Source organism: Lycium ferocissimum, chromosome 8 (genome assembly GCF_029784015.1).
Source record: "Lycium ferocissimum isolate CSIRO_LF1 chromosome 8, AGI_CSIRO_Lferr_CH_V1, whole genome shotgun sequence".
In the NCBI taxonomy this organism is placed as follows: domain Eukaryota; kingdom Viridiplantae; phylum Streptophyta; class Magnoliopsida; order Solanales; family Solanaceae; genus Lycium; species Lycium ferocissimum.
The window spans coordinates 52389441-52401022 of NC_081349.1; positions in this window are offsets into that span (position 1 = coordinate 52389441).

The following is an 11582-nucleotide window of genomic DNA, read 5'->3' on the forward strand; positions in this document are numbered from 1 at the left end:
TGTGTACGGTAAAGAAGAGCCTGTGTGCCAGCTTCTAGCATAGAGAAGGGCTTGCGTGGCAGTTCACTGCAGTTGCATTGCATTGCATTGCATTACATTCACATACATTCACCTGTTCTTGACTGTTGACTTGGCAGCTTATACTTATCACCTGATCTTATACTTGACATGTTTTATGTCCCGTTTTTGACTGCTTACCTGCTCTACTTGTCTATTTCTTTTTATTAATGTATGTGAACTAATTGTTGTTGGCCTATGATGCCTACGAGTACATGTTTTTGTACTCATACTACACTTATTGCACTTTTCTTGAGCGCGGAGTTTGTTCTTTGGTTCGACATCCCGATGTCGTGAGTGATTTGAGGCCCTTGACTGGGGACTTCTAGGGTGAGCTACTTGCCTGATCTGTAGCTCGGAGACTCTTCTTACTTACCTATCCTATTCTTATTCTGACACAACATTATCTAGTTTATGAGACTGTATTTCCTTTATCAGACTATGTAGTTGTTAATAGTGGCTCGTGTACGATTTTTGATCATTCTTGGGGTTATGCACCTTTTATATATGAGTTAAGACTGTTATTTATCTCTGTTACTTCCGCATGATTGAATGTTAACTAAAATATCTTAGCTTTAAGGGAAGCGTTCGCCCACCGGGGGATAGTGTGGGTGCCCGCATGAGCCACAAGTTGCGTCGTGACACATGGAGAATAACTTATGTTGTTGTTGATGTACTACATGTTTATGAAGGAGGAAAATTGTATAGGATAGTCGGTATATTATGTATATGAGGCTAATTTGAATATGTTCTTGAGTTATTCATGATTTGAATTCTTAAGATATGGCTTCACTATGTTGTGGTTGTTGTCATGCAAGTGTTGTAAAAAGAGTTATATAGAGTTATTGGTGATTTAGACCAAGCTTGTCGCTCGATATACCGTATCCTAAGCCTCCTTGTGATGATAGAAGTTTTATTGTAGATTAAGGGATTGCAACTTAAGTTCGTGATTGTGTTCGGGTAAACGACAAGAGGTATGTAAAGACTATTCCCTCTCTTTCATTGGCATGAAACCATAACAAGAGAGAGAGTCGAACAATCGTATCAGAGAAGCGTATATTGTGGAATTCTCCCATTCATTAATGTTTCACCTTTCCTATGTTCAATGTAGCCTTGTGAGAGTTATACTTGCCTTGTCCATACTCCATATTGATGAAAGATTAGAGGAACTATATATATATATATATATATACACACTCTAGTATATACATGATATACAAAGATGTTATATGTCCGGCCTACACAGCTGGAGAGAGTATCCTTATGCCTGGCCTATACGGCTAGAGCGAGTATCCTCATATATGTAACGACCCGTTTGGTCTTTATAGTGTTTTGACCCATTTAACCTTGTTAACCCTTTCCCCAAGTCCCGTTAGTATGATCTATGACTTAATGAAGTCATTGGGTTGGTTTCCGCAAGGTTCGAGTGTAAATTGAGTCATTGATGGAGAAGCTAGTTAAGTTAGCGAGTTAGAATTGACCACGGTCAACGTCGGGTTAGGATGACCCGGTGTAAATGTTTTGAAAGTTTCGACATGTTAATATGATGATTTTGTACTTGTCCACAAGTTTTGGTGAGGTTCCGAAGTGTTTCAGATGGGTTTGGGTTTTGTCGCGCTCCTATTCGATATTTTCGCCATAGGTCTGTGGATAGAACCGAATCCAGATTGATCAAACGACCTTTGTTTTGAGTGAGGTTTGAACCATTAGATCCGTATCATAATTACGAAGCCATAGCAAAAAGAATCGTCGCATTTCGCCTCCGTATGAGGGAGTTATGACCATTTTAGTGCGGACTGTTCTAGCAGGTCTGCTGTAGCGACTAAGAAGCCGCTATAACGGTATGGCTGCAGCAGTCTGGTGACCGCTGCCAGGGCCCAACGGGGCCAGAATACCCTATTTTTACATTTTAACTCCGAACCATTATCCCCAAGACCCCAAAGTCAGTTTTCAAGAGAGAAAGAGGCAAAATTCATTCCATTCTTTGGTGAAAGCATCTTGGAGGGTAAGTCCCCATCTTTATTTGTTCCTTTTCCTTTCTTCTTCAAGTTTCATGATTATTTTAAGGTCCATCAATGGTGGGTGAACATTCTAGAACCCTAGAATTAGTAAACCCTTAAATTATTGGTGGGTTGCTGATTTTGTTGTTCATTAATCATCTAGGAATATAGATTAGAATATAGATTATCACTTTCTAGGAAGGGAATTTGATTTCTTATGGTTGAAATTGCATGTTGAGACTTAGGGTTCTAATAAAAATGGAAATTTTGTCCTAAAATCTGTTTGAAAGGTTAAATTGATTAGAAACCCAAGAATTGAAGGTTAATGATTGTAGAGATAGAAGTTATGATAAATTCACCATTAAAGGATGGTTTCATCCATTGGAAAGGGTAGAAGTAAGTGGGTCTTCTTCCCCAAATTGTTGTTCTTGTTTAAATACATGGTTTGTTGCTTACTTAGCATCATATTGCTAGACTTTGACCGTTATGAGGCACTTCAAAAATAGAAGGCTCGTGTGGAGTAGTTTGTGGCTCCTGTTCTGCATTCCAGGTAGGTTACGGCTTACTTTAGTTAGACTTTGATTAGCGAAACATATGTATTGTGTAGAATTGATGGGAGAAAGCATGATTAGGTCTTTGGACATGGTGTTTTGGTTGGATATTAGCTAGGTTGGTATGACTTCTGATTTTGTGGGCTCATCGCCATTACTTTATGTACCGAAATATGAGGTGTAGTTGTATTCATCTTTGTGGCGTTTCGGGATGGATTTCTATTGGGTTGATTATTGTTGATGATGGCTCATTGCCCTATTATTGTGATTAGACTTATTACCTAAATTGTTGTATTGTACTCAGTTCTCTCTTATTATGACATATATTATCGGAGAAAGGAAGGATAATGAGTTTAGGCTTGAAGTGTGATATAAACTGATGATAGTACGTAGATGAAAACTTGATGTATGATTTACTGTTGATGATAATATATAGAAAAATGTAGCATCTTGGTGATACAAGACTTAGTTATGAGGCGTACTTGCTATGTGTGGAAGTAAAGAGGGACATAGACTCTTATGTTGGTTGAGACGGTTTGTATGATTCATTTCATGGTTGAGTTGATCCAAGTCTTGATATGACTTGTGGCTTGTGACTTGCACCTTCACTTTTGCTTCATTGGTTTGCATTGATTTACCATGTTTACACTCATTTATGCATTCATACACTCATGCATGATGGAAATGGTTTGGAAAACTTGTGGCATGATGCCTTGTGTTTGACATTGATGTTGCTAATTGTTCATAGTCCATACATACTAATGAACTGGAATACGTTGAGACATACATTGTGATGTGAAATTAGTGAAGAAGTTAATATAATCTTCTTGTTGAACTTGTGATACTATTTGATACATGGTACTTGATGATTTGAGCATGGATAATAAGAGGCAGGAAATACCATTACGTATAGATATATGGAAAGACACATATGGACCTAGATTATGGCTAGTGGTCTGAGGTTCGTTCCAAAAATGAGGGATACATTGATGTGGCCCGCGTTCGAGGTTCTTTCCGGAGCGGAGGTTTATGCTCGGGTCCGAGGAGTGAATCTAGAACGAGTGGTACATGGACACCATGGGTCCCCTGCAGGTCATGACTACTGAGCAATGACATCAGATAGCATGTATGTACAATGTGTATTTGGCCAGTGCATTGCATTGCACATCACCATATTTTGCATTGTACATCATTACATTTTATTCTGCATTATTATATGGCTCGTTTAGTTCTTATTTCGGTGTGATTTGCTGAAACGACTGTTGTGGTATTGATATGATCATTGACTGAGTTAAATTGTGGATTAGTGACTTTACTTAGGGAAGGAACTTGGACTTGTGATTATTATATGAGATTATTGAAACTTGACAGACTTGTGGGTTAGGAGCTTCATCTTAGGTTGTGACTCTGTTATGGGATATTCTGTGACTTGGATTTGAGTATTAAATGCCTGCCTATTTATCTTGTTGATTTTATGCTTACATGTGTGAACTAATCTTAGTCGGCCTATAATGCTTACCTAAGATATAGTGTTTGTCGATACTATCTTGCGGCACTCTTTTGAGTGTAGATTGTGTTCCGAGATTTCATCCGGACTACATCTCAGCTTGAAGCTAGTTTGCTCGATCAGATCCGAGGGTGAGCTTCTATCCATGCCATGCCACCTCGAAGATCTCTCTTTCCAGATGTCTATTTTTATTCCAGACATTCTTTGTTATTATATTTGAGATATACTTCATTCTTTAGACATTGTTAGTTAGAGTCCTTGTACTATGACTTTCAGATTTTAGGGGTGTAATAGTTAAAACTTCCGCACTTATATTAATTATTATTTATGACTTGGTAGACTATATATTCATTCACATGTTCATTGATTGTTTTAGTATAAATGATTAAAGAAGTTAAAATTGGCTAGTGATTAAAGGGTTAACGGGTAAGGGTTCGCCTACTAGTGATAATAAAGTAGGTGCCCGCACGATCGGTAATTAGGGTCATGACAATATATCCTTATGCTCGGCCTATACGGCTGGAGAGAGTATCCTTATGCCTGGCCTATAAAACCGAAGAGAGTATTCTTACACTCGGCCTTACGAATATGTGGTGGCTAGCTATTTATCTTATATTATATATATATATATATATATATATATATATATATATATATATAAGAGACGAGTCAGAGCATGTAAGTGTATTTACAGAGTATCCTTCATTCTCAGATGTGTACGTATATCATACAGTTTCAATTGTTATTTGCCTTACATACTCGGTACATTATTTTTTATTGACGTCCCTTTTGCCAGGGCGCTGTATTTCATGCCTGCAGGTTCTGATAGACAGCCAGATAGGCTTCCACAGTAGCTAGAGCCGAGAATCAGCTTGATTAGTAAGCTCCATTTCATCTAGAGTTACTAGGTCCAGATTTGGAGTGTCCTTCTATGTATATATAGACTTGATGGGTAGGCTGTGGCCCTATCCCGATGACAGTACAATTCTGTTATCTTTAGAGGCTGGTAGACAAGTCCTGTACATCTTATATGTTAGTGTAGCGGCTTGCCGACCCTTGTATATGTTCATTTTGGTATTACTATTTACAGACGTTCATGGAGGCCTCGTATATTTATACACACACACACACACATGATTCAGAGTACGGCCTTGCCGGTCTAGATTGATATTTTCTACTTGCAGGTAGGCCTTGTCGGCCTAAGTTAAGGGTTATCTCAGAGTTCATAGTTACAGAGAGGTACGCTCAGGGTCAAGTAAGGTACCGGGTGCCGACCACGCCCCCCCAGGTTAGGGGCGTGACAAGAGAGCTCAGAATTAACTGATTTCAAGTGGTTTCTTCAAGATTCAACCTTAGGGTAAGATCCTAACCTTACTCTAAGCATTTCTCCATGATTCCATCCATTAGTTTTTTATTTCTTCCATGATTTAGAACTTAAAATACAGGTTTTTTCATGAACATGGGTTTAGCGTAAATGATCAAATTGAAGGTCCAATTGTGATTAGATCTCCACATTATTAGAATTTTCACTATCTAGACTATGGACAGGATGAATTTAAGTTGAAGTTACAGTTTTGACCTTCGAGGCTCAAGATTGGATTTTTTGTTGACCTTTTGGACCCGAAACATTTATATGGCATTATGGGTATCTACGAATTTGTATTCTTATGTAGATACCATATTTGAATAGATTGGGATTGTTTGGAAGCTCAAAGGAAGGGAAAGGCCGCGGAGTAACTATTCGCGACTTCAGATTCAGGCAAGTTGAGACTTGCTAAACCCTTTATGTTGGATAATCTAATTAAAGGGCGTAATGGGGAATTTGGAGTCCCGTACTCGTGAGGTGACGAGCATTTGTGCGGGTACCAGTATATTTTTATGGTTAACTAATGGAAAATAGAGTATTCTATGATGGGGAATGTATGTTGAGCCTAAGGGCATTGGAGGTAGTGTTAAATCTACTGGTTTGGTATGGTTGTTGATTATGTGGGCTCATGATAGCCATGTTTGACTTATATTTGTGATTATTGATTCATATGCATTCATCACTCCACACCTCGTCTAAGTCATGAAAGAGGAACTATTCTTGATATTGAATTGATATTATACATTTGAATGGTGTAAGCATATCCATTTCATACATTTCATGATATTGTTGATATACGGTTAATGAGACATAAGAAATGGTCCGTGGAGGTCGGATTGGATATGATACATGGTTGGAGTGATGAGCCTATTGACTGGGACCCGATTCTGATCAAGAGGATCTTGAATTTCGGGTAAGTACATGGACCTCCTGAGTCCCCTATGGGTCACGTGAAACCTCTTTTGTAGGAGGTGTGTATACAGGTGTATATTGGCCATTGCATTGCATTACATATCACTTGCATATCATACCATTCATACTTGACTGTATTGTTTATTTGAAAGCCTTATTTGAACATTTGGAAAGGTGTAAGCTTTGCGACTTAGTTGAATTGTGGATTCTTTATCTTATATGCTTGAGTGCTTATAAACTGTGAAATTTAATACTAATGAAGAAAAGAGGTGAGTAATGAAAAAACCAACCTTCATGTCACTTTAGTTTAGGGTCGGTCAACGATGCTACTGGGTACACGTGCTTCCCGTACTCACTCTATACTAGCTGCACCTTTTGTGTGTCGGTTCGGATCCAGGTTCGAGTAGAGGACGAGATCTTGTTGAGAATTGAGGCGTGCTTTGGAGTCTAGAGTAGCTCTTGTACTTATGCCTTCCAGGTTTTGGGAGATGAATTGACTTAGGCGTACTTTATGTTATTATTATGAGACCTAATATGAGACTTATTACGGGTTGTTTCTTTCTAATTTCTGCATTTAATTTATGTTGTAAGATTCTTTCTAATTTCTGCATTTAATTTATGTTGTAAGACTTCGCCATTATTTAAGATTTCGGATCGTGACAGTAAGTTACTTAAAAAATACCTTGAGGACACCCTAAGAAACTCTAGGGTTAAGGGTTTTTGGCGGCCGATATATACTTAGCTTTTTCACTGTATTATGTATGATGTAATCATCTTTCATTGAGTAAACAAAAGTTGGTGATTGGCCGTGAGTTTTTTTCCCCTTGAGGGTTTCTCACATAAAATTATGGGTTCTCTTTTCATTATCATTGCTTCTATTATTGTTGTCTCATAACAATCGCCACCCTTCTAACTTGAACCAAGGTTGTTCATTTTCACATACATATCGGTTACAAGTAATTTCTAACCTTTATACACAATATCATTTTCCGGCAAAGGTGTTTGACCGATCACCCTTCCAGCGACATAACCAAGAATTGTGCTTTGAAAAAGTGAATACTTTTTTTTATTAATGGGTGCGACAATTTTTTTTTTAAAAATCCAACTATGTATTATTTAGCTAAATCTTAAAAACACTTGTGATAGAACAACAAACAAAAATAATGCATTTAAACAGCAAGACAAAAAAAACATCTCTGAGAAGTAATCACATATTATTAGCAAAACAAACAAGAATAACATTTTTAATAGTAAAATCTCACTTTACAACCAAAAATCAAATTTTGATGGGCAAATCATGCCTCTACTACTAACAATACAAGTAAAATCAATATTTTCGACAGTGAAAACAACCGTCTAGAAAATATAGATTTATACGAGTTAATACAAATTTTTTGATAGGTAGTATGTTACATAATTAGGCTTTATCTTAATTTTAAAACATTATCTATTCAATACTTATTATTCTCGCGAGCATCCGAAGGTCTCTCCTTTAAAACGAGACCGAACAAAGAAAGAGTTATGCTATAAGTCGGACCTGATTAGAAAATTATCATCAATACCTCAGTCTAGGTCCGAGATAATTCTTCATTTCATGTTCGTTTTGTGTCTTGTTATTTTAATATAACTATAAACAAATAGAGAACAAAAAGAAGAATGAAAAAATCCAAAGGAATGGAAACAAAAGTACAAAAGATGAAAAGAAAAAAAAAAGAATAGGCACAGAAAATAAAAAAAGAAAGGACAGAAAATAGAAATGAATGTTGGTTTTGTTTAACAAAATACGTAGGACAGTGTTCAAAGTTAGTGTTTTTGATGAGAATTGACTATGTAAGTTTCAAGTAGCTTTGAACAAACTTCACCGCTGAGCCACCTTTATAACTCGAACCAAGGGGGTTCATATTCTTAATATATCGGTTGCAAGTAACTTGACTTATATATATATAATTTTTCGACGAAGGGTGTCCAACTGATCACCCTTCGAGTGGCACAGCCGAAAATTGTGCCAAGGGTATTCAAACTTTGAAGAGGTAAATAGTTTATTTTTATGAATTGTTGTGGTTTTCAATCAAACCGTGTAATAGTTTGCTAGATCTTAAAAACACTTGTAATAGAACAACAAACAAAAATCTCATATTTAAGCAAGACAAACAAAAATAACATCTTCATGATATAATTACATAATTACAAGCAAATATTAAATTTCAATCACGAATCATGCCTCTACTACTAACAATACAAGTAAAATCAACATTTTCAATTGGGGAATCGGACACTTCTAGCAAATATAAATCCAATAAGGAGTACCCTATCCTAATTTATTATCTATAAAAATGCTTATTGTTCTCCCAAACATGATAAAATTAAAGAAAAGATCGTGGTGTGCGCAAACTGACTCAAACACCATTGTTATAAAAAAATTAAATTAAAAAATTCACTAAGGTAAATACAAAAGTAAATAAACTGGGGTCTAGAAAAAAAAATTAAAAAAATTATGTTATCTTTATATGAATATTCTCATCATAAGTTAAATGCGAAGGAATTCTATATTGAATTGGATACTATAAATAGTCAAAATTTCTTAATGTAATAGACAAATAGACAAAAACCGTTAATTTGATATTGTTTTAGAGTTCATTAATGAACCAGGATATTTACAAACTTGGTTAATACCTTAAAAGTTGATGTTTCAGATTATGGATGTTTTGGATTTCTTTTTGTTAGTTATTTCAATGTCATTGTCAAAGAAATCATAGACCAAAAAAATAAGGGATAAATTGCGCAAGAGTACAACCCACAACACGACATTGCTCCTACATAGTCATGTTTTAAGTTTTTAGTCGCACATCTCACTATTTTCTTGCAGCAGTGTTCAAAACCCAATATACAACACTATACACCAAGTATAGAATACTATACAAATATTTGATTTTTTGCAACAATGTTTAGAAGCTTGATGTACAAATATAATATTTGATTTTTTGAAACAATGTTTAGAAGCTTGATATACAATATTATACACCAATATACAAACATTATACAAAATTATAAGAGTTGTTTATGCACCCATATACAATATTACACAAAATTAAAAGAGGTGTTTATACACTCTTATACATTATTATAAAATATTATACACTATAATATAAAAACTGACTTCGTCTTCTTCCTAGCGATGCTTCTGAAGTTTAACTCAATTCTACTCCAAATCACTGCAAGTTCAAGTTTTGACCTCCTTTTGATGTTTAGAATTAATTGGATCAATACGCAATCCAAATAACTAACTAACTCAGAAAATTCCAATATGATATTTTACTGAAATTTACTTCAAATCTACTCTAAATTACTTCACATTTAAGTTTTGAACTCCTCTAAAACTTGTAACCAGTTGTGGGATTTGATGACATCGCATCTTGGCAGCTCCATGGTGGTGGAGCCTCTGTAGAAGAAAGAAAATGGAGAAAAGTGGCAGATAGTCAGAAACAAGAGAAAGAGAGGAGGCAACATTGCAGTTACAGGCCAATTTGCGTAAGATTTTAAAATATGGGTCAATTTGATAGCATCGTTGTTTCAGTTGTATTTGCACGTAACTAATTAAAACATTAGAGGGAAAAATCCAAAGGAATGAAAAGAAAGTACAAAAGATGAAAACAAAAAGAATTAAATAGAATAAGCATAGAAATAAAAAAGAAAGGATAGAAAAGGGAATGAGCGTCGGTATTTCTTTTAACAAAATATGTAAGACAATATTCAAAGTTAGTGCTTCAGACGAGAATCGACCATGCAAATTTTAGGTAGCTTTGAACACACTTCAATGCTGATCCACTCTTCTAACTTTAATCAACAATGTTCATATTCTTCTATATATCAGTTACAAGTAATATCTAAACCTATATTTACAGTATAATTTTTTGGTGAAGGGTGTGCAAGTAACCACCCATCTGGTGGCGTAGCCATCAATTGTGCTAAGGATGTTCAAACTTAGAAAGAGCGAACAATTTTTTTTTTTTTTTATGAGTGAGTGCGGCGAATATTTTTAATCAGATTACATAATATTTAGCTAAATTTTAAAAAACACTTATAGTAGAACAACAAACAAAAATCTCATATATCAGGAAGACAAACAAAAATAACATCTTCAAGAAGTAATCACATAATTATTAGCAAACTAAACAAGAATAAAAAATTTAATAGGAAAATCTCACTAACAATACAAGTAAAATCAACATTTTCTATAGGGCCTTCTAGCTAATATAAGCTCATACAAGTTGAAACAATAATTTCGACAGGGAATACTATTATATAACTAGTACTCTATCCGAATTCCAAAATATTATCTATAAAAATGTTTATTATTCTTGCGATCATAATCAAATTAAATTAAAGATCGAGGTGCGTCATAAACTGACTCGACACCATCATTATAAAAAAAATGATAGAATTCACTAAGGTAAATATAAAAGTAGATAAATAGGAGATGAACCTACTAAGATCTGTGATTCTCCCAGGGTCCATTCAAAGTTCCGATGTTTTTTTAGCATTGAAAGAAACTTTTGACATCTTTGAAGCTCGGGAGATGAGCCTACTAAGATCTATGATTCTTCCGGTCAATCTTGGACATCCTTGGTGCATGAAGTACATCTCAAATTTTTTCGAGTGCCTTCATGTGATAGGGATTAACCTCGATCTCCCTTTTTTAAAACTAGAAAACTGAGGAACTTGCTTGAGGATACTCCGAGTGCACACTTCTCAGGGTTTAACTTCATGTTGTACTGCATGTGGATTGTGAAATTTTCCTTTAGATGGCCTTCTGTTTGGAGGGATTTCACAACATATTGTCGATGTAAACCTCGATTTTCAATCCAACTTTGTCTCTGAGAATCCTAGTGATGAGTCGCCAGTATGTGACCCCTTCATTTTAAAATTAAAATGCATTACTTTACTACAATACATACTTTGATGAATGATGAATGCTATTTTTTTTTTTTTTCAAATCTCCCGTATTTATCTATTTGATTATATTTGGAGTAAGCGTTTAGGAAGCTAATTAACATGTCGCCACCAACAATTGCGTTGATAAGTTGATCAATATGTGGTAGTGGGAAAGAATCTTTTGAACATGCTTTATTTAGAGTTTTAGAATCTATACATATCCTCCATTTTTCATTTTTCTTAGGTAAAACCACAAC